Source organism: Taudactylus pleione, unplaced genomic scaffold (assembly GCF_031769625.1).
Source record: "Taudactylus pleione unplaced genomic scaffold, aTauple2 ptg000134l, whole genome shotgun sequence".
Taxonomy (NCBI): domain Eukaryota; kingdom Metazoa; phylum Chordata; class Amphibia; order Anura; family Myobatrachidae; genus Taudactylus; species Taudactylus pleione.
The window spans coordinates 4691215-4715000 of NW_028284536.1; the positions used below are offsets into that span (position 1 = coordinate 4691215).

The window sequence follows — 23786 nt, forward strand, 5'->3', positions numbered from 1 at the left end:
CCATCCTCTGCTATGTGCTATTTTCATTTATCAAATCTAAAATTGGGATTGGTATTTTGACTTTTTTGGTCTTTGCTTATAGTAGAAAATCCATTATCATCTTAACTCATTTAATTCGTATTTTGACAGAAGTGCTGTAGCAAAAAATCCACATAATGTCTTTACTTTACCGTATAACTTCTATGGTTATTGAGAAAAACAAACTACATTGACTCCAGAAGAGCAAATCAGGTGATCTAACAAGTAATTTATCAAAATCATCTTTCCAGCTTACACTTTGGTGATGCAATAAGACAATGATTTTGTAAGAAAAATCTTCACACTTCAAAAAGTTTTTCTTAATTCCTTACATTTGTACTGATAAGATAACACCTGGTTTTAACATAACACAGGCTTCCACTTAAAAATGCTGCTAGGTTGCATTCTGCTGATTAGATATCACCAGGAACAACATTAACCTTCAGGTATTTTCTAAATGTTGAATAAATTGGCTTAAATCAAATTAAACTCACTTTAGAGATAATTGTTTCAGAGAAAGTCTTGAACCCTACCATAAAATAGGTAGTTTGACATGTTGACTTCTCTACCTAAAATTCCCCAAAATTTGACTAATAGAAGATTCTCGTCCCTGGGTGGGATTGAACCACCAACCTTCAGGTTAACAGCCGAACGCGCTAACCAATTGCGCCACAGAGACCCTATGTGAGACATAAACTAACAACAGCTAAGAAACATTGATCTGGAGAGTTTCCTTGAAAAAGTTTACAAAGTCTCTAATCTGGACAGTTATTTTAGGATTTTTTCGCTAATTAAAAGGAACACATTGCCACGTTCTTGTGATGAATCAACCCTTCTTGAGTTCTAAGCACTTCCATGAGCAGCAGAGTGGCGCAGCGGAAGCGTGCTGGGCCCATAACCCAGAGGTCGATGGATCGAAACCATCCTCTGCTATGTGCTATTTTCATTTATCAAATCTAAAATTGGGATTGCTATTTTGACTTTTTTGGTCTTTGCTTATAGTAGAAAATCCATTATCATCTTAACTCATTTAATTCGTATTTTGACAGAAGTGCTGTAGCAAAAAATCCACATAATGTCTTTACTTTACCCTATTACTTCTATGGTTATTGAGAAAAACAAACTACATTGACTCCAGAAGAGCAAATCAGGTGTTCTAACAAGTAATTTATCAAAATCATCTTTCCAGCTTACACTTTGGTGATGCAAAAAGACAATGATTTTGTAAGAAAAATCTTCAAACTTCAAAAAGTTTTTCTTAATTCCTTACCTTTGTACTGATAAGATAACACCTGGTTTTAACATAACACAGGCTTCCACTTAAAAATGCTGCTAGGTTGCATTCTGCTGATTAGATATCACCAGGAACAACATTAACCTTCAGGTATTTTCTAAATGTTGAATAAATTGGCTTAAATCAAATTAAACTCACTTTAGAGATAATTGTTTCAGAGAAAGTCTTGAACTCTACAATAAAATAGGTAGTTTGACTTGTTGACTTCTCTACCTAAAAATCCCCAAAATTTGACTAATAGAAGATTTTCGTCCCTGGGTGGGATTGAACCACCAATATTCCAATTAACAGCCGAACGTGCTAACCAATTGTGCCACAGAGACCCTATATGAGACATAAACAAACAACAGATAAGAAACATTGATCTGGAAAGTTTCCTTACCAAAGTTTATAAAGTCTCTAATCTGGACAGTTATTTTAGGATTTTTCATTAATTAAAAGGAACACATTGCCATGTTCTTGTGATGAATCAACCCTTCTTGAGTTCTAAGCACTTCCATGAGCAGCAGAGTGGCGCAGCGGAAGCGTGCTGGGCCCATAACCCAGAGGTCATTGGATCGAAACCATCCTCTGCTATGTGCTATTTTCATTTATCAAATCTAAAATTGGGATTGCTATTTTGACTTTTTTGGTCTTTGCTTATAGTAGAAAATCCATTATCATCTTAACTCATTTAATTCGTATTTTGACAGAAGTGCTGTAGCAAAAAATCCACATAATGTCTTTACTTTACCGTATTACTTCTATGGTTATTGAGAAAAACAAACTACATTGACTCCAGAAGAGCAAATCAGGTGATCTAACAAGTAATTTATCAAAATCATCTTTCCAGCTTACACTTTGGTGATGCAATAAGACAATGATTTTGTAAGAAAAATCTTCACACTTCAAAAAGTTTTTCTTAATTCCTTACCTTTGTACTGATAAGATAAAACCTGGTTTTAACATAACACAGGCTTCCACTTAAAAATGCTGCTAGGTTGCATTCTGCTGATTAGATATCACCAGGAACAACATTAACCTTCAGGTATTTTCTAAATGTTGAATAAATTGGCTTAAATCAAATTAAACTCACTTTAGAGATAATTGTTTCAGAGAAAGTCTTGAACCCTACCATAAAATAGGTAGTTTGACATGTTGACTTCTCTACCTAAAAATCCCCAAAATTTGACTAATAGAAGATTTTCATCCCTGGGTGGGATTGAACCACCAATATTCCAATTAACAGCCGAACGTGCTAACCAATTGTGCCACAGAGACCCTATATGAGACATAAACAAACAACAGCTAAGAAACAATGATCTGGAAAGTTTCCTTACCAAAGTTTATAAAGTCTCTAATGTGGACAGTTATTTTAGGATTTTTCATTAATTAAAAGGAACACATTGCCATGTTCTTGTGATGAATCAACCCATCTTGAGTTCTAAGCACTTCCATGAGCAGCAGAGTGGCGCAGCGGAAGCGTGCTGGGCCCATAACCCAGAGGTCGTTGGATCGAAACCATCCTCTGCTATCTGCTATTTTCATTTATCAAATCTAAAATTGGGAATGCTATTTTGACTTTTTTGGTCTTTGCTTATAGAAGAAAATCCATTATCATCTTAACTCATTTAATTCGTATTTTGACAGAAGTGCTGTAGCAAAAAATCCACATAATGTCTTTACTTTACCCTATTACTTCTATGGTTATTGAGAAAAACAAACTACATTGACTCCAGAAGAGCAAATCAGGTGTTCTAACAAGTAATTTATCAAAATCATCTTTCCAGCTTACACTTTGGTGATGCAATAAGACAATGATTTTGTAAGAAAAATCTTCACACTTCAAAAAGTTTTTCTTAATTCCTTACCTTTGTACTGATAAGATAACACCTGGTTTTAACATAACACAGGCTTCCACTTAAAAATGCTGCTAGGTTGCATTGTGCTGATTAGATATCACCAGGAACAACATTAACCTTCAGGTATTTTCTAAATGTTGAATAAATTGGCTTAAATCAAATTAAACTCACTTTAGAGATAATTGTTTCAGAGAAAGTCTTGAACCCTACCATAAAATAGGTAGTTTGACATGTTGACTTCTCTACCTAAAATTCCCCAAAATTTGACTAATAGAAGATTCTCGTCCCTGGGTGGGATTGAACCACCAACCTTCCGGTTAACAGCCGAACGCGCTAACCAATTGCGCCACAGAGACCCTATGTGAGACATAAACTAACAACAGCTAAGAAACATTGATCTGGAGAGTTTCCTTGCCAAAGTTTATAAAGTCTCTAATCTGGACAGTTATTTTAGGATTTTTTCGCTAATTAAAAGGAACACATTGCCACGTTCTTGTGATGAATCAACCCTTCTTGAGTTCTAAGCACTTCCATGAGCAGCAGAGTGGCGCAGCGGAAGCGTGCTGGGCCCATAACCCAGAGGTCGTTGGATCGAAACCATCCTCTGCTATGTGCTATTTTCATTTATCAAATTTAAAATTGGGATTGCTATTTTGACTTTTTTGTTCTTTGCTTATAGTAGAAAATCCATTATCATCTTAACTCATTTAATTCGTATTTTGACAGAAGTGCTGTAGCAAAAAATCCACATAATGTCTTTACTTTACCGTATTACTTCTATGGTTATTGAGAAAAACAAACTACATTGACTCCAGAAGAGCAAATCAGGTGATCTAACAAGTAATTTATCAAAATCATCTTTCCAGCTTACACTTTGGTGATGCAATAAGACAATGATTTTGTAAGAAAAATCTTCACACTTCAAAAAGTTTTTCTTAATTCCTTACCTTTGTACTGATAAGATAACACCTGGTTTTAACATAACACAGGCTTCCACTTAAAAATGCTGCTAGGTTGCATTCTGCTGATTAGATATCACCAGGAACAACATTAACCTTCAGGTATTTTCTAAATGTTGAATAAATTGGCTTAAATCAAATTAAACTCACTTTAGAGATAATTGTTTCAGAGAAAGTCTTGAACCCTACCATAAAATAGGTAGTTTGACATGTTGACTTCTCTACCTAATATTCCCCAAAATTTGACTAATAGAAGATTCTCGTCCCTGGGTGGGATTGAACCAACAACCTTCCGGTTAACAGCCGAACGCGCTAACCAATTGCGCCACAGAGACCCTATGTGAGACATAAACTAACAACAGCTAAGAAACATTGATCTGGAGAGTTTCCTTGCCAAAGTTTATAAAGTCTCTAATCTGGACAGTTATTTTAGGATTTTTTCGCTAATTAAAAGGAACACATTGCCATGTTCTTGTGATGAATCAACCCTTCTTGAGTTCTAAGCATTTCCATGAGCAGCAGAGTGGCGCAGCAGAAGCGTGCTGGGCCCATAACCCAGAGGTCGATGGATCGAAACCATCCTCTGCTATGTGCTATTTTCATTTATCAAATCTAAAATTGGGATTGCTATTTTGACTTTTTTGGTCTTTGCTTATAGTAGAAAATCCATTATCATCTTAACTCATTTAATTCGTATTTTGACAGAAGTGCTGTAGCTAAAAATCCACATAATGTCTTTACTTTACCCTATTACTTCTATGGTTATTGAGAAAAACAAACTACATTGACTCCAGAAGAGCAAATCAGGTGATCTAACAAGTAATTTATCAAAATCATCTTTCCAGCTTACACTTTGGTGATGCAATAAGACAATGATTTTGTAAGAAAAATCTTCACACTTCAAAAAGTTTTTCTTAATTCCTTACCTTTGTACTGATAAGATAACACCTGGTTTTAACATAACACAGGCTTCCACTTAAAAATGCTGCTAGGTTGCATTCTGCTGATTAGATATCACCAGGAACAACATTAACCTTCAGGTATTTTCTAAATGTTGAATAAATTGGCTTAAATCAAATTAAACTCACTTTAGAGATAATTGTTTCAGAGAAAGTCTTGAACCCTACCATAAAATAGGTAGTTTGACATGTTGACTTCTCTACCTAATATTCCCCAAAATTTGACTAATAGAAGATTCTCGTCCCTGGGTGGGATTGAACCAACAACCTTCCGGTTAACAGCCGAATGTGCTAACCAATTGTGACACAGAGACCCTATATGAGACATAAACAAACAACAGCTAAGAAACATTGATCTGGAAAGTTTCCTTACCAAAGTTTATAAAGTCTCTAATCTGGACAGTTATTTTAGGATTTTTCATTAATTAAAAGGAACACATTGCCACGTTCTTGTGATGAATCAACCCTTCTTGAGTTCTAAGCACTTCCATGAGCAGCAGAGTGGCGCAGCGGAAGCGTGCTGGACCCATAACCCAGAGGTCGTTGGATCAAAACCATCCTCTGCTATGTGCTATTTTCATTTATCAAATTTAAAATTGGGATTGCTATTTTGACTTTTTTGTTCTTTGCTTATAGTAGAAAATCCATTATCATCTTAACTCATTTAAATCGTATTTTGACAGAAGTGCTGTAGCAAAAAATCCACATAATGTCTTTACTTTACCCTATTACTTCTATGGTTATTGAGAAAAACAAACTACATTGACTCCAGAGGAGCAAATCGGGTGTTCAAACAAGTAATTTATCAAAATCATCTTTCCAGCTTACACTTTGGTGATGCAATAAGACAATGATTTTGTAAGAAAAATCTTCAAACTTCAAAAAGTTTTTCTTAATTCCTTACCTTTGTACTGATAAGATAACACCTGGTTATAACATAACACAGGCTTTCACTTAAAAATGCTGCTAGGTTGCATTCTGCTGATTAGATATCTCCAGGAACAACATTAACCTTCAGGTATTTTCTAATTGTTGAATAAATTGGCTTAAATCAAATTAAACTCACTTTAGAGATAATTGTTTCAGAAAAAGTCTTGAACCCTACCATAAAATAGGTAGTTAGACATGTTGACTTCTCTACTTAAAATTCCCCAAAATTTGACTAATAGAAGATTCTCGTCCCTGGGTGGGATTGAACCACCAACCTTCCGGTTAACAGCCGAACGCGCTAACCAATTGCGCCACAGAGACCCTATGTGAGACATAAACTAACAACAGCTAAGAAACATTGATCTGGAAAGTTTCCTTGCCAAAGTTTATAAAGTCTCTAATCTGGACAGTTATTTTAGGATTTTTCGCTAATTAAAAGGAACACATTGCCATGTTCTTGTGATGAATCAACCCTTCTTGAGTTCTAAGCATTTCCATGAGCAGCAGAGTGGCGCAGCGGAAGCGTGCTGGGCCCATAACCCAGAGGTCGATGGATCGAAACCATCCTCTGCTATGTGCTATTTTCATTTATCAAATCTAAAATTGGGATTGCTATTTTGACTTTTTTGGTCTTTGCTTATAGTAGAAAATCCATTATCATCTTAACTCATTTAAATCGTATTTTGACAGAAGTGCTGTAGCAAAAAATCCACATAATGTCTTTAATTTACCCTATTACTTCTATGGTTATTGAGAAAAACAAACTACATTGACTCCAGAAGAGCAAATCAGGTGTTCAAACAAGTAATTTATCAAAATCATCTTTCCAGCTTACACTTTGGTGATGCAAAAAGACAATGATTTTGTAAGAAAAATCTTCAAACTTCAAAAAGTTTTTCTTAATTCCTTACCTTTGTACTGATAAGATAACACCTGGTTTTAACATAACACAGGCTTCCACTTAAAAATGCTGCTAGGTTGCATTCTGCTGATTAGATATCACCAGGAACAACATTAACCTTCAGGTATTTTCTAAATGTTGAATAAATTGGCTTAAATCAAATTAAACTCACTTTAGAGATAATTGTTTCAGAGAAAGTCTTGAACCCTACCATAAAATAGTTAGTTTGACATGGTGACTTCTCTACATAAAAATCCCCAAAATTTGACTAATAGAAGATTTTCGTCCCTGGGTGGGATTGAACCACCAATATTCCAATTAACAGCCGAATGTGCTAACCAATTGTGCCACAGAGACCCTATATGAGACATAAACAAACAACAGCTAAGAAACATTGATCTGGAAAGTTTCCTTACCAAAGTTTATAAAGTCTCTAATCTGGACAGTTATTTTAGGATTTTTCGCTAATTAAAAGGAACACATTGCCATGTTCTTGTGATGAATCAACACTTCTTGAGTTCTAAGCATTTCCATGAGCAGCAGAGTGGCGCAGCGGAAGCGTGCTGGGCCGATAACACAGAGGTCGATGGATCGAAACCATCCTCTGCTATGTGCTATTTTCATTTATCAAATCTAAAATTGGGATTGCTATTTTGACTTTTTTGGTCTTTGCTTATAGTAGAAAATCCATTATCATCTTAACTCATTTAATTCGTATTTTGACAGAAGTGCTGTAGCAAAAAATCCACATAATGTCTTTACTTTACCGTATTACTTCTATGGTTATTGAGAAAAACAAACTACATTGACTCCAGAAGAGCAAATCAGGTGATCTAACAAGTAATTTATCAAAATCATCTTTACAGCTTACACTTTGGTGATGCAATAAGACAATGATTTTGTAAGAAAAATCTTCACACTTCAAAAAGTTTTTCTTAATTCCTTACCTTTGTACTGATAAGATAACACCTGGTTTTAACATAACACAGGCTTCCACTTAAAAATGCTGCTAGGTTGCATTCTGCTGATTAGATATCACCAGGAACAACATTAACCTTCAGGTATTTTCTAAATGTTGAATAAATTGGCTTAAATCAAATTAAACTCACTTTAGAGATAATTGTTTCAGAGAAAGTCTTGAACCCTACCATAAAATAGGTAGTTTGACATGGTGACTTCTCTACATAAAAATCCCCAAAATTTGACTAATAGAAGATTTTCGTCCCTGGGTGGGATTGAACCACCAATATTCCAATTAACAGCCGAACGTGCTAACCAATTGTGCCACAGAGACCCTATATGAGACATAAACAAACAACAGCTAAGAAACATTGATCTGGAAAGTTTCCTTACCAAAGTTTATAAAGTCTCTAATCTGGACAGTTATTTTATGATTTTTCATTAATTAAAAGGAACACATTGCCATGTTCTTGTGATGAATTAACCCTTCTTGAGTTCTAAGCACTTCCATGAGCAGCAGAGTGGCGCAGCGGAAGCGTGCTGGGCCCATAACCCAGAGGTCGTTGGATCGAAACCATCCTCTGCTATGTGCTATTTTCATTTATCAAATCTAAAATTGGGAATGCTATTTTGACTTTTTTGGTCTTTGCTTATAGTAGAAAATCCATTATCATCTTAACTCATTTAATTCGTATTTTGACAGAAGTGCTGTAGCAAAAAATCCACATAATGTCTTTACTTTACCCTATTACTTCTATGGTTATTGAGAAAAACAAACTACATTGACTCCAGAAGAGCAAATCAGGTGATCTAACAAGTAATTTATCAAAATCATCTTTACAGCTTACACTTTGGTGATGCAATAAGACAATGATTTTGTAAGAAAAATCTTCACACTTCAAAAAGTTTTTCTTAATTCCTTACCTTTGTACTGATAAGATAACACCTGGTTTTAACATAACACAGGCTTCCACTTAAAAATGCTGCTAGGTTGCATTATGCTGATTAGATATCACCAGGAACAACATTAACCTTCAGGTATTTTCTAAATGTTGAATAAATTGGCTTAAATCAAATTAAACTCACTTTAGAGATAATTGTTTCAGAGAAAGTCTTGAACCCTACCATAAAATAGGTAGTTTGACATGGTGACTTCTCTACATAAAAATCCCCAAAATTTGACTAATAGAAGATTTTCGTCCCTGGGTGGGATTGAACCACCAATATTCCAATTAACAGCCGAACGTGCTAACCAATTGTGCCACAGAGACCCTATATGAGACATAAACAAACAACAGCTAAGAAACATTGATCTGGAAAGTTTCCTTACCAAAGTTTATAAAGTCTCTAATCTGGACAGTTATTTTATGATTTTTCATTAATTAAAAGGAACACATTGCCACGTTCTTGTGATGAATCAACCCTTCTTGAGTTCTAAGCACTTCCATGAGCAGCAGAGTGGCGCAGCGGAAGCGTGCTGGGCCCATAACCCAGAGGTCGTTGGATCGAAACCATCCTCTGCTATGTGCTATTTTCATATTTAAAATTGGGATTGCTATTTTGACTTTTTTGTTCTTTGCTTATAGTAGAAAATCCATTATCATCTTAACTCATTTAAATCGTATTTTGACAGAAGTGCTGTAGCAAAAAAATCCACATAATGTCTTTAATTTACCCTATTACTTCTATGGTTATTGAGAAAAACAAACTACATTGACTCCAGAAGAGCAAATCAGGTGTTCTAACAAGTAATTTATCAAAATCATCTTTCCAGCTTACACTTTGGTGATGCAAAAAGACAATGATTTTGTAAGAAAAATCTTCAAACTTCAAAAAGTTTTTCTTAATTCCTTACCTTTGTACTGATAAGATAACACCTGGTTTTAACATAACACAGGCTTCCACTTAAAAATGCTGCTAGGTTGCATTCTGCTGATTAGATATCACCAGGAACAACATTAACCTTCAGGTATTTTCTAAATGTTGAATAAATTGGCTTAAATCAAATTAAACTCACTTTAGAGATAATTGTTTCACAGAAAGTCTTGAACCCTACCATAAAATAGGTAGTTTGACTTGTTGACTTCTCTACCTAAAAATCCCCAAAATTTGACTAATAGAAGATTTTCGTCCCTGGGTGGGATTGAACCACCAATATTCCAATTAACAGCCGAACGTGCTAACCAATTGTGCCACAGAGACCCTATATGAGACATAAACAAACAACAGCTAAGAAACATTGATCTGGAAAGTTTCCTTACCAAAGTTTATAAAGTCTCTAATCTGGACAGTTATTTTAGGATTTTTCGCTAATTAAAAGGAACACATTGCCATGTTCTTGTGATGAATCAACCCTTCTTGAGTTCTAAGCATTTCCATGAGCAGCAGAGTGGCGCAGCAGAAGCGTGCTGGGCCCATAACACAGAGGTCGATGGATCGAAACCATCCTCTGCTATGTGCTATTTTCATTTATCAAATCTAAAATTGGGATTGCTATTTTGACTTTTTTGGTCTTTGCTTATAGTAGAAAATCCATTATCATCTTAACTCATTTAATTCGTATTTTGACAGAAGTGCTGTAGCAAAAAATCCACATAATGTCTTTACTTTACCGTATTACTTCTATGGTTATTGAGAAAAACAAACTACATTGACTCCAGAAGAGCAAATCAGGTGATCTAACAAGTAATTTATCAAAATCATCTTTACAGCTTACACTTTGGTGATGCAATAAGACAATGATTTTGTAAGAAAAATCTTCACACTTCAAAAAGTTTTTCTTAATTCCTGACCTTTGTACTGATAAGATAACACCTGGTTTTAACTTAACACAGGCTTCCACTTAAAAATGCTGCTAGGTTGCATTCTGCTGATTAGATATCACCAGGAACAACATTAACCTTCAGGTATTTTCTAAATGTTGAATAAATTGGCTTAAATCAAATTAAACTCACGTTAGAGATAATTGTTTCAGAGAAAGTCTTGAACCCTACCATAAAATAGGTAGTTTGACATGGTGACTTCTCTACATAAAAATCCCCAAAATTTGACTAATAGAAGATTTTCGTCCCTGGGTGGGATTGAACCACCAATATTCCAATTAACAGCCGAACGTGCTAACCAATTGTGCCACAGAGACCCTATATGAGACATAAACAAACAACAGCTAAGAAACATTGATCTGGAAAGTTTCCTTACCAAAGTTTATAAAGTCTCTAATCTGGACAGTTATTTTAGGATTTTTCATTAATTAACAGGAACACATTGCCATGTTCTTGTGATGAATCAACCCTTCTTGAGTTCTAATCACTTCCATGAGCAGCAGAGTGGCGCAGCGGAAGCGTGCTGGGCCCATAACCCAGAGGTCGTTGGATCGAAACCATTCTCTGCTATGTGCTATTTTCATTTATCAAATCTAAAATTGGGAATGCTATTTTGACTTTTTTGGTCTTTGCTTATAGTAGAAAATCCATTATCATCTTAACTCATTTAATTCGTATTTTGACAGAAGTGCTGTAGCAAAAAATCCACATAATGTCTTTACTTTACCCTATTACTTCTATGGTTATTGAGAAAAACAAACTACATTGACTCCAGAAGAGCAAATCAGGTGTTCTAACAAGTAATTTATCAAAATCATCTTTCCAGCTTACACTTTGGTGATGCAAAAAGACAATGATTTTGTAAGAAAAATCTTCAAACTTCAAAAAGTTTTTCTTAATTCCTTACCTTTGTACTGATAAGATAACACCTGGTTTTAACATAACACAGGCTTCCACTTAAAAATGCTGCTAGGTTGCATTATGCTGATTAGATATCACCAGGAACAACATTAACCTTCAGGTATTTTCTAAATGTTGAATAAATTGGCTTAAATCAAATTAAACTCACTTTAGAGATAATTGTTTCAGAGAAAGTCTTGAACCCTACCATAAAATAGGTAGTTTGACATGTTGACTTCTCTACCTAAAATTCCCCAAAATTTGACTAATAGAAGATTCTCGTCCCTGGGTGGAATTGAACCACCAACCTTCCGGTTAACAGCCGAACGCGCTAACCAATTGCGCCACAGAGACCCTATGTGAGACATAAACTAACAACAGCTAAGAAACATTGATCTGGAGAGTTTCCTTGCCAAAGTTTATAAAGTCTCTAATCTGGACAGTTATTTTAGGATTTTTTCGCTAATTAAAAGGAACACATTGCCATGTTCTTGTGATGAATCAACCCTTCTTGAGTTCTAAGCATTTCCATGAGCAGCAGAGTGGCGCAGCAGAAGCGTGCTGGGCCCATAACCCAGAGGTCGATGGATCTAAACCATCCTCTGCTATGTGCTATTTTCATTTATCAAATCTAAAATTGGGATTGCTATTTTGACTTTTTTGGTCTTTGCTTATAGTAGAAAATCCATTATCATCTTAACTCATTTAATTCGTATTTTGACAGAAGTGCTGTAGCAAAAAATCCACATAATGTCTTTACTTTACCCTATTACTTCTATGGTTATTGAGAAAAACAAACTACATTGACTCCAGAAGAGCAAATCAGGTGATCTAACAAGTAATTTATCAAAATCATCTTTCCAGCTTACACTTTGGTGATGCAATAAGACAATGATTTTGTAAGAAAAATCTTCACACTTCAAAAAGTTTTTCTTAATTCCTTACCTTTGTACTGATAAGATAACACCTGGTTTTAACATAACACAGGCTTCCACTTAAAAATGCTGCTAGGTTGCATTCTGCTGATTAGATATCACCAGGAACAACATTAACCTTCAGGTATTTTCTAAATGTTGAATAAATTGGCTTAAATCAAATTAAACTCACTTTAGAGATAATTGTTTCAGAGAAAGTCTTGAACCCTACCATAAAATAGGTAGTTTGACATGTTGACTTCTCTACCTAAAAATCCCCAAAATTTGACTAATAGAAGATTTTCATCCCTGGGTGGGATTGAACCACCAATATTCCAATTAACAGCCGAATGTGCTAACCAATTGTGACACAGAGACCCTATATGAGACATAAACAAACAACAGCTAAGAAACATTGATCTGGAAAGTTTCCTTACCAAAGTTTATAAAGTCTCTAATCTGGACAGTTATTTTAGGATTTTTCATTAATTAAAAGGAACACATTGCCACGTTCTTGTGATGAATCAACCCTTCTTGAGTTCTAAGCACTTCCATGAGCAGCAGAGTGGCGCAGCGTAAGCGTGCTGGGCCCATAACCCAGAGGTCGTTGGATCGAAACCATCCTCTGCTATGTGCTATTTTCATTCATCAAATTTAAAATTGGGATTGCTATTTTGACTTTTTTGTTCTTTGCTTATAGTAGAAAATCCATTATCATCTTAACTCATTTAAATCGTATTTTGACAGAAGTGCTGTAGCAAAAAATCCACATAATGTCTTTAATTTACCCTATTACTTCTATGGTTATTGAGAAAAACAAACTACATTGACTCCAGAAGAGCAAATCAGGTGTTCTAACAAGTAATTTATCAAAATCATCTTTCCAGCTTACACTTTGGTGATGCAAAAAGACAATGATTTTGTAAGAAAAATCTTCAAACTTCAAAAAGTTTTTCTTAATTCCTTACCTTTGTACTGATAAGATAACACCTGGTTTTAACATAACACAGGCTTCCACTTAAAAATGCTGCTAGGTTGCATTCTGCTGATTAGATATCACCAGGAACAACATTAACCTTCAGGTATTTTCTAAATGTTGAATAAATTGGCTTAAATCAAATTAAACTCACTTTAGAGATAATTGTTTCAGAGAAAGTCTTGAACCCTACCATAAAATAGGTAGTTTGACATGTTGACTTCTCTACCTAAAAATCCCCAAAATTTGACTAATAGAAGATTTTCATCCCTGGGTGGGATTGAACCACCAATATTCCAATTAACAGCCGAACGTGCTAACCAATTGTGCCACAGAGACCCTATATGAGACATAAACAAACAACAGCTAAGAAACAATGATCTGGAAAGTTTCCTTACCAAAGTTTATAAAGTCTCTAATCTGGACAGTTATTTTAGGATTTTTCATTAATTAAAAGGAACACATTGCCATGTTCTTGTGATGAATCAACCCATCTTGAGTTCTAAGCACTTCCATGAGCAGCAGAGTGGCGCAGCGGAAGCGTGCTGGGCCCATAACCCAGAGGTCGTTGGATCGAAAACATCCTCTGCTATCTGCTATTTTCATTTATCAAATCTAAAATTGGGAATGCTATTTTGACTTTTTTGGTCTTTGCTTATAGTAGAAAATCCATTATCATCTTAACTCATTTAATTCGTATTTTGACAGAAGTGCTGTAGCAAAAAATCCACATAATGTCTTTACTTTACCCTATTACTTCTATGGTTATTGAGAAAAACAAACTACATTGACTCCAGAAGAGCAAATCAGGTGTTCTAACAAGTAATTTATCAAAATCATCTTTCCAGCTTACACTTTGGTGATGCAATAAGACAATGATTTTGTAAGAAAAATCTTCACACTTCAAAAAGTTTTTCTTAATTCCTTACCTTTGTACTGATAAGATAACACCTGGTTTTAACATAACACAGGCTTCCACTTAAAAATGCTGCTAGGTTGCATTATGCTGATTAGATATCACCAGGAACAACATTAACCTTCAGGTATTTTCTAAATGTTGAATAAATTGGCTTAAATCAAATTAAACTCACTTTAGAGATAATTGTTTCAGAGAAAGTCTTGAAGACTACCATAAAATAGGTAGTTTGACATGTTGACTTCTCTACCTAAAATTCCCCAAAATTTGACTAATAGAAGATTCTCGTCCCTGGGTGGAATTGAACCACTAACCTTCCGGTTAACAGCCGAACGCGCTAACCAATTGCACCACAGAGACCCTATGTGAGACATAAACTAACAACAGCTAAGAAACATTGATCTGGAGAGTTTCCTTGCCAAAGTTTATAAAGTCTCTAATCTGGACAGTTATTTTAGGATTTTTCATTAATTAAAAGGAACACATTGCCACGTTCTTGTGATGAATCAACCCTTCTTGAGTTCTAAGCACTTCCATGAGCAGCAGAGTGGCGCAGCGGAAGCGTGCTGGGCCCATAACCCAGAGGTCGTTGGATCGAAACCATCCTCTGCTATGTGCTATTTTCATTCATCAAATTTAAAATTGGGATTGCTATTTTGACTTTTTTGTTCTTTGCTTATAGTAGAAAATCCATTATCATCTTAACTCATTTAAATCGTATTTTGACAGAAGTGCTGTAGCAAAAAATCCACATAATGTCTTTAATTTACCCTATTACTTCTATGGTTATTGAGAAAAACAAACTACATTGACTCCAGAAGAGCAAATCAGGTGTTCTAACAAGTAATTTATCAAAATCATCTTTCCAGCTTACACTTTGGTGATGCAAAAAGACAATGATTTTGTAAGAAAAATCATCAAACTTCAAAAAGTTTTTCTTAATTCCTTACCTTTGTACTGATAAGATAACACCTGGTTTTAACATAACACAGGCTTCCACTTAAAAATGCTGCTAGGTTGCATTCTGCTGATTAGATATCACCAGGAACAACATTAACCTTCAGGTATTTTCTAAATGTTGAATAAATTGGCTTAAATCAAATTAAACTCACTTTAGAGATAATTGTTTCAGAGAAAGTCTTGAACCCTACCATAAAATAGGTAGTTTGACTTGTTGACTTCTCTACCTAAAAATCCCCAAAATTTGACTAATAGAAGATTTTCGTCCCTGGGTGGGATTGAACCACCAATATTCCAATTAACAGCCGAACGTGCTAACCAATTGTGCCACAGAGACCCTATATGAGACATAAACAAACAACAGCTAAGAAACATTGATCTGGAAAGTTTCCTTACCAAAGTTTATAAAGTCTCTAATCTGGACAGTTATTTTAGGATTTTTCATTAATTAAAAGGAACACATTGCCATGTTCTTGTGATGAATCAACCCTTCTTGAGTTCTAAGCACTTCCATGAGCAGCAGAGTGGCGCAGCGGAAGCGTGCTGGGCCCATAACCCAGAGGTCGTTGGATCGAAACCATCCTCTGCTATGTGCTATTTTTATTTATCAAATCTAAAATTGGGATTGCTATTTTGACTTTTTTGGTCTTTGCTTATAGTAGAAAATCCATTATCATCTTAACTCATTTAATTCGTATTTTGACAGAAGTGCTGTAGCAAAAAATCCACATAATGTCTTTAATTTACCCTATTACTTCTATGGTTATTGAGAAAAACAAACTACATTGACTCCAGAAGAGCAAATCAGGTGTTCAAACAAGTAATTTATCAAAATCATCTTTCCAGCTTACACTTTGGTGATGCAATAAGACAATGATTTTGTAAGAAAAATCTTCACACTTCAAAAAGTTTTTCTTAATTCCTTACCTTTGTACTGATAAGATAACACCTGGTTATAACATAACACAGGCTTTCACTTAAAAATGCTGCTAGGTTGCATTCTGCTGATTAGATATCACCAGGAACAACATTAACCTTCAGGTATTTTCTAATTGTTGAATAAATTGGCTTAAATCAAATTAAACTCACTTTAGAGATAATTGTTTCAGAGAAAGTCTTGAACCCTACCATAAAATAGGTAGTTAGACATGTTGACTTCTCTACCTAAAATTCCCCAAAATTTGACTAATAGAAGATTCTCGTCCCTGGGTGGGATTGAACCACCAACCTTCCGGTTAACAGCCGAACGCACTAACCAATTGAGCCACAGAGACCCTATGTGAGACATAAACTAACAACAGCTAATAAACATTGATCTGGAAAGTTTCCTTGCCAAAGTTTATAAAGTCTCTAATCTGGACAGTTATTTTAGGATTTTTCGCTAATTAAAAGGAACACATTGCCATGTTCTTGTGATGAATCAACCCTTCTTGAGTTTTAAGCACTTCCATGAGCAGCAGAGTGGCGCAGTGTAAGCGTGCTGGACCCATAACCCAGAGGTCGTTGGATCGAAACCATCCTGTGCTATTTCATTTATCAAATCTAAAATTGGGATTGGTATTTTGACTTTTTTGGTCTTTGCTTATAGTAGAAAATCCATTATCATCTTAACTCATTTTAATCGTATTTTGACAGAAGTGCTGTAGCAAAAAATCCACATAATGTCTTTAATTTACCCTATTACTTCTATGGTTATTGAGAAAAACAAACTACATTGACTCCAGAAGAGCAAATCAGGTGATCTAACAAGTAATTTATCAAAATCATCTTTCCAGCTTACACTTTGGTGATGCAATAAGACAATGATTTTGTAAGAAAAATCTTCACACTTCAAAAAGTTTTTCTTAATTCCTTACCTTTGTACTGATAAGATAACACCTGGTTTTAACATAACACAGGCTTCCACTTAAAAATGCTGCTAGGTTGCATTCTGCTGATTAGATATCACCAGGAACAACATTAACCTTCAGGTATTTTCTAAATGTTGAATAAATTGGCTTAAATCAAATTAAACTCACTTTAGAGATAATTGTTTCAGAGAAAGTCTTGAACCCTACCATAAAATAGGTAGTTTGACATGTTGACTTCTCTACCTAAAAATCCCCAAAATTTGACTAATAGAAGATTTTCATCCCTGGGTGGGATTCAACCACCAATATTCCAATTAACAGCCGAATGTGCTAACCAATTGTGACACAGAGACCCTATATGAGACATAAACAAACAACAGCTAAGAAACATTGATCTGGAAAGTTTCCTTACCAAAGTTTATAAAGTCTCTAATCTGGACAGTTATTTTAGGATTTTTCATTAATTAAAAGGAACACATTGCCACGTTCTTGTGATGAATCAACCCTTCTTGAGTTCTAAGCACTTCCATGAGCAGCAGAGTGGCGCAGCGTAAGCGTGCTGGGCCCATAACCCAGAGGTCGTTGGATCGAAACCATCCTCTGCTATGTGCTATTTTCATTCATCAAATTTAAAATTGGGATTGCTATTTTGACTTTTTTGTTCTTTGCTTATAGTAGAAAATCCATTATCATCTTAACTCATTTAAATCGTATTTTGACAGAAGTGCTGTAGCAAAAAATCCACATAATGTCTTTAATTTACCCTATTACTTCTATGGTTATTGAGAAAAACAAACTACATTGACTCCAGAAGAGCAAATCAGGTGTTCTAACAAGTAATTTATCAAAATCATCTTTCCAGCTTACACTTTGGTGATGCAAAAAGACAATGATTTTGTAAGAAAAATCTTCAAACTTCAAAAAGTTTTTCTTAATTCCTTACCTTTGTACTGATAAGATAACACCTGGTTTTAACATAACACAGGCTTCCACTTAAAAATGCTGCTAGGTTGCATTCTGCTGATTAGATATCACCAGGAACAACATTAACCTTCAGGTATTTTCTAAATGTTGAATAAATTGGCTTAAATCAAATTAAACTCACTTTAGAGATAATTGTTTCAGAGAAAGTCTTGAACCCTACCATAAAATAGGTAGTTTGACATGTTGACTTCTCTACCTAAAAATCCCCAAAATTTGACTAATAGAAGATTTTCATCCCTGGGTGGGATTGAACCACCAATATTCCAATTAACAGCCGAACGTGCTAACCAATTGTGCCACAGAGACCCTATATGAGACATAAACAAACAACAGCTAAGAAACAATGATCTGGAAAGTTTCCTTACCAAAGTTTATAAAGTCTCTAATCTGGACAGTTATTTTAGGATTTTTCATTAATTAAAAGGAACACATTGCCATGTTCTTGTGATGAATCAACCCATCTTGAGTTCTAAGCACTTCCATGAGCAGCAGAGTGGCGCAGCGGAAGCGTGCTGGGCCCATAACCCAGAGGTCGTTGGATCAAAAACATCCTCTGCTATCTGCTATTTTCATTTATCAAATCTAAAATTGGGAATGCTATTTTGACTTTTTTGGTCTTTGCTTATAGTAGAAAATCCATTATCATCTTAACTCATTTAATTCGTATTTTGACAGAAGTGCTGTAGCAAAAAATCCACATAATGTCTTTACTTTACCCTATTACTTCTATGGTTATTGAGAAAAACAAACTACATTGACTCCAGAAGAGCAAATCAGGTGTTCTAACAAGTAATTTATCAAAATCATCTTTCCAGCTTACACTTTGGTGATGCAATAAGACAATGATTTTGTAAGAAAAATCTTCACACTTCAAAAAGTTTTTCTTAATTCCTTACCTTTGTACTGATAAGATAACACCTGGTTTTAACATAACACAGGCTTCCACTTAAAAATGCTGCTAGGTTGCATTATGCTGATTAGATATCACCAGGAACAACATTAACCTTCAGGTATTTTCTAAATGTTGAATAAATTGGCTTAAATCAAATTAAACTCACTTTAGAGATAATTGTTTCAGAGAAAGTCTTGAAGACTACCATAAAATAGGTAGTTTGACATGTTGACTTCTCTACCTAAAATTCCCCAAAATTTGACTAATAGAAGATTCTCGTCCCTGGGTGGAATTGAACCACTAACCTTCCGGTTAACAGCCGAACGCGCTAACCAATTGCACCACAGAGACCCTATGTGAGACATAAACTAACAACAGCTAAGAAACATTGATCTGGAGAGTTTCCTTGCCAAAGTTTATAAAGTCTCTAATCTGGACAGTTATTTTAGGATTTTTCATTAATTAAAAGGAACACATTGCCACGTTCTTGTGATGAATCAACCCTTCTTGAGTTCTAAGCACTTCCATGAGCAGCAGAGTGGCGCAGCGGAAGCGTGCTGGGCCCATAACCCAGAGGTCGTTGGATCGAAACCATCCTCTGCTATGTGCTATTTTCATTCATCAAATTTAAAATTGGGATTGCTATTTTGACTTTTTTGTTCTTTGCTTATAGTAGAAAATCCATTATCATCTTAACTCATTTAAATCGTATTTTGACAGAAGTGCTGTAGCAAAAAATCCACATAATGTCTTTAATTTACCCTATTACTTCTATGGTTATTGAGAAAAACAAACTACATTGACTCCAGAAGAGCAAATCAGGTGTTCTAACAAGTAATTTATCAAAATCATCTTTCCAGCTTACACTTTGGTGATGCAAAAAGACAATGATTTTGTAAGAAAAATCTTCAAACTTCAAAAAGTTTTTCTTAATTCCTTACCTTTGTACTGATAAGATAACACCTGGTTTTAACATAACACAGGCTTCCACTTAAAAATGCTGCTAGGTTGCATTCTGCTGATTAGATATCACCAGGAACAACATTAACCTTCAGGTATTTTCTAAATGTTGAATAAATTGGCTTAAATCAAATTAAACTCACTTTAGAGATAATTGTTTCAGAGAAAGTCTTGAACCCTACCATAAAATAGGTAGTTTGACTTGTTGACTTCTCTACCTAAAAATCCCCAAAATTTGACTAAGAGAAGATTTTCGTCCCTGGGTGGGATTGAACCACCAATATTCCAATTAACAGCCGAACGTGCTAACCAATTGTGCCACAGAGACCCTATATGAGACATAAACAAACAACAGCTAAGAAACATTGATCTGGAAAGTTTCCTTACCAAAGTTTATAAAGTCTCTAATCTGGACAGTTATTTTAGGATTTTTCATTAATTAAAAGGAACACATTGCCATGTTCTTGTGATGAATCAACCCTTCTTGAGTTCTAAGCACTTCCATGAGCAGCAGAGTGGCGCAGCGGAAGCGTGCTGGGCCCATAACCCAGAGGTCGTTGGATCGAAACCATCCTCTGCTATGTGCTATTTTTATTTATCAAATCTAAAATTGGGATTCCTATTTTTACTTTTTTGGTCTTTGCTTATAGTAGAAAATCCATTATCATCTTAACTCATTTAATTCGTATTTTGACAGAAGTGCTGTAGCAAAAAATCCACATAATGTCTTTAATTTACCCTATTACTTCTATGGTTATTGAGAAAAACAAACTACATTGACTCCAGAAGAGCAAATCAGGTGTTCAAACAAGTAATTTATCAAAATCATCTTTCCAGCTTACACTTTGGTGATGCAATAAGACAATGATTTTGTAAGAAAAATCTTCACACTTCAAAAAGTTTTTCTTAATTCCTTACCTTTGTACTGATAAGATAACACCTGGTTATAACATAACACAGGCTTTCACTTAAAAATGCTGCTAGGTTGCATTCTGCTGATTAGATATCACCAGGAACAACATTAACCTTCAGGTATTTTCTAATTGTTGAATAAATTGGCTTAAATCAAATTAAACTCACTTTAGAGATAATTGTTTCAGAGAAAGTCTTGAACCCTACCATAAAATAGGTAGTTAGACATGTTGACTTCTCTACCTAAAATTCCCCAAAATTTGACTAATAGAAGATTCTCGTCCCTGGGTGGGATTGAACCACCAACCTTCCGGTTAACAGCCGAACGCACTAACCAATTGCGCCACAGAGACCCTATGTGAGACATAAACTAACAACAGCTAATAAACATTGATCTGGAAAGTTTCCTTGCCAAAGTTTATAAAGTCTCTAATCTGGACAGTTATTTTAGGATTTTTCGCTAATTAAAAGGAACACATTGCCATGTTCTTGTGATGAATCAACCCTTCTTGAGTTTTAAGCACTTCCATGAGCAGCAGAGTGGCGCAGTGTAAGCGTGCTGGACCCATAACCCAGAGGTCGTTGGATCGAAACCATCCTGTGCTATTTCATTTATCAAATCTAAAATTGGGATTGGTATTTTGACTTTTTTGGTCTTTGCTTATAGTAGAAAATCCATTATCATCTTAACTCATTTTAATCGTATTTTGACAGAAGTGCTGTAGCAAAAAATCCACATAATGTCTTTAATTTACCCTATTACTTCTATGGTTATTGAGAAAAACAAACTACATTGACTCCAGAAGAGCAAATCAGGTGATCTAACAAGTAATTTATCAAAATCATCTTTCCAGCTTACACTTTGGTGATGCAATAAGACAATGATTTTGTAAGAAAAATCTTCACACTTCAAAAAGTTTTTCTTAATTCCTTACCTTTGTACTGATAAGATAACACCTGGTTTTAACATAACACAGGCTTCCACTTAAAAATGCTGCTAGGTTGCATTCTGCTGATTAGATATCACCAGGAACAACATTAACCTTCAGGTATTTTCTAAATGTTGAATAAATTGGCTTAAATCAAATTAAACTCACTTTAGAGATAATTGTTTCAGAGAAAGTCTTGAACCCTACCATAAAATAGGTAGTTTGACATGTTGACTTCTCTACCTAAAAATCCCCAAAATTTGACGAATAGAAGATTTTCATCCCTTGGTGGGATTGAACCACCAATATTTCAATTAACAGCCGAACGTGCTAACCAATTGTGCCACAGAGACCCTATATGAGACATAAACAAACAACAGCTAAGAAACATTGATCTGGAAAGTTTCCTTGCCAAAGTTTATAAAGTCTCTAATCTGGACAGTTATTTTAGGATTTTTCATTAATTAAAAGGAACACATTGCCATGTTCTTGTGATGAATCAACCCTTCTTGAGTTCTAAGCACTTCCATGAGCAGCAGAGTGGCGCAGCGGAAGCGAGCTGGGCCCATAACCCAGAGGTCGTTGGATCGAAACCATCCTCTGCTATGTGCTATTTTCATTTATCAAATCTAAAATTGGGATTGCTATTTTGACTTTTTTGGTCTTTGCTTATAGTAGAAAATCCATTATCATCTTAACTCATTTAAATCGTATTTTGACAAAAGTGCTGTAGCAAAAAATCCACATAATGTCTTTACTTTACCCTATTACTTCTATGGTTATTGAGAAAAACAAACTACATTGACTCCAGAAGAGCAAATCAGGTGTTCAAACAAGTAATTTATCAAAATCATCTTTCCAGCTTACACTTTGGTGATGCAATAAGACAATGATTTTGTAAGAAAAATCTTCAAACTTCATAAAGTTTTTCTTAATTCCTTAACTTTGTACTGATAAGATAACACCTGGTTATAACATAACACAGGCTTTCACTTAAAAATGCTGCTAGGTTGCATTCTGCTGATTAGATGTCACCAGGAACAACATTAACCTTCAGGTATTTTCTAATTGTTGAATAAATTGGCTTAAATCAAATTAAACTCACTTTAGAGATAATTGTTTCAGAGAAAGTCTTGAACCCTAACATAAAATAGGTAGTTTGACATGTTGACTTCTCTACCTGAAATTCCCCAAAATTTGGCTAATAGAATATTCTCGTCCCTGGGTGGGACTGAACCACCAACATTCCAGTTAACAGCTGAACGCGCTAACCAATTGCACCACAGAGACCCTGTATGAGACATAAACAAACAACAGCTAAGAAACATTGATCTGGAAAGTTTCCTTGCCAAAGTTTATAAAGTCTCTAATCTGGACAGTTATTTTAGGATTTTTCGTTAATTAAAAGGAACACATTGCCATGTTCTTGTGATGAATCAACCCTTCTTGAGTTCTAAGCACTTCCATGAGCAGCAGAGTGGCGCAGCAGAAGCGTGCTGGGCCCATAACCCAGAGGTCGATGGATCGAAACCATCCTCTGCTATGTGCTATTTTCATTTATGAAATCTAAAATTGGGATTGGTATTTTGACTTTTTTGGTCTTTGCTTATAGTAGAAAATCCATTATCATCTTAACTCATTTTAATCGTATTTTGACAGAAGTGCTGTAGCAAATAATCCACATAATGTCTTTAATTTACCCTATTACTTCTATGGTTATTGAGAAAAACAAACTACATTGACTGCAGAAGAGCAAATCAGGTGTTCTAACAAGTAATTTATCAAAATCATCTTTCCAGCTTACACTTTGGTGATGCAAAAAGATAATGATTTTGTAAGAAAAATCTTCAAACCTCAAAAAGTTTTTCTTAATTCCTTACCTTTGTACTGATAAGATAACACCTGGTTT

The 23786-nt window shown here is 35.0% G+C and overlaps 6 non-coding genes across 6 annotated transcripts; all 6 read right to left on the reverse strand.

Annotated features, from left to right (window-relative positions):
• Positions 1 to 623: 623 nt before the first annotated feature.
• TRNAN-GUU (transfer RNA asparagine (anticodon GUU)) lies at positions 624 to 697 on the reverse strand. Its single transcript has one exon. It is a non-coding gene; the product is annotated as a tRNA-Asn (tRNA).
• A 2738-nt stretch (positions 698 to 3435) lies between these two features.
• Positions 3436 to 3509, reverse strand: TRNAN-GUU (transfer RNA asparagine (anticodon GUU)). The gene has a single exon. It is a non-coding gene; the product is annotated as a tRNA-Asn (tRNA).
• An 864-nt stretch (positions 3510 to 4373) lies between these two features.
• On the reverse strand, positions 4374 to 4447 carry TRNAN-GUU (transfer RNA asparagine (anticodon GUU)). The gene has a single exon. It is a non-coding gene; the product is annotated as a tRNA-Asn (tRNA).
• A 1801-nt stretch (positions 4448 to 6248) lies between these two features.
• Positions 6249 to 6322, reverse strand: TRNAN-GUU (transfer RNA asparagine (anticodon GUU)). The gene has a single exon. It is a non-coding gene; the product is annotated as a tRNA-Asn (tRNA).
• A 5542-nt stretch (positions 6323 to 11864) lies between these two features.
• TRNAN-GUU (transfer RNA asparagine (anticodon GUU)) lies at positions 11865 to 11938 on the reverse strand. Its single transcript has one exon. It is a non-coding gene; the product is annotated as a tRNA-Asn (tRNA).
• Positions 11939 to 21227: 9289 nt separating this feature from the next.
• Positions 21228 to 21301, reverse strand: TRNAN-GUU (transfer RNA asparagine (anticodon GUU)). Its single transcript has one exon. It is a non-coding gene; the product is annotated as a tRNA-Asn (tRNA).
• Between the last annotated feature and the right edge of the window lie 2485 nt (positions 21302 to 23786).